Below are 240 nucleotides of genomic sequence, written 5' to 3'. Positions count from 1 at the left end.
CCGCCTGCCCTGCCGAAACGCCCCGTCCTCAGAGGCAGCCGCGCTGGAAAGAAACGGGGTGACCGGGGCGACTTCACGCCAGCAGCTGGACAGCCTCGCGGTTATAAGCGCACATCTTATTTTTCAGTGGAACCCCTTGGGTTTTCACTTCATGAATTCTCTGCAACTGTTCAAGAGCCCTTCGACGCGGCTGTATTACCCCCTGTCAATACCCTCCGTCCTCGCCGGGTGATCAAACGC

The sequence above is a fragment of the Eurypyga helias genome, unplaced genomic scaffold (assembly GCF_000690775.1).
Source record: "Eurypyga helias isolate BGI_N326 unplaced genomic scaffold, ASM69077v1 scaffold1902, whole genome shotgun sequence".
NCBI lineage: Eukaryota > Metazoa > Chordata > Aves > Eurypygiformes > Eurypygidae > Eurypyga > Eurypyga helias.
The sequence above is the reverse complement of the archived record's forward strand: the minus strand, read 5'-3'. Positions refer to the sequence as shown.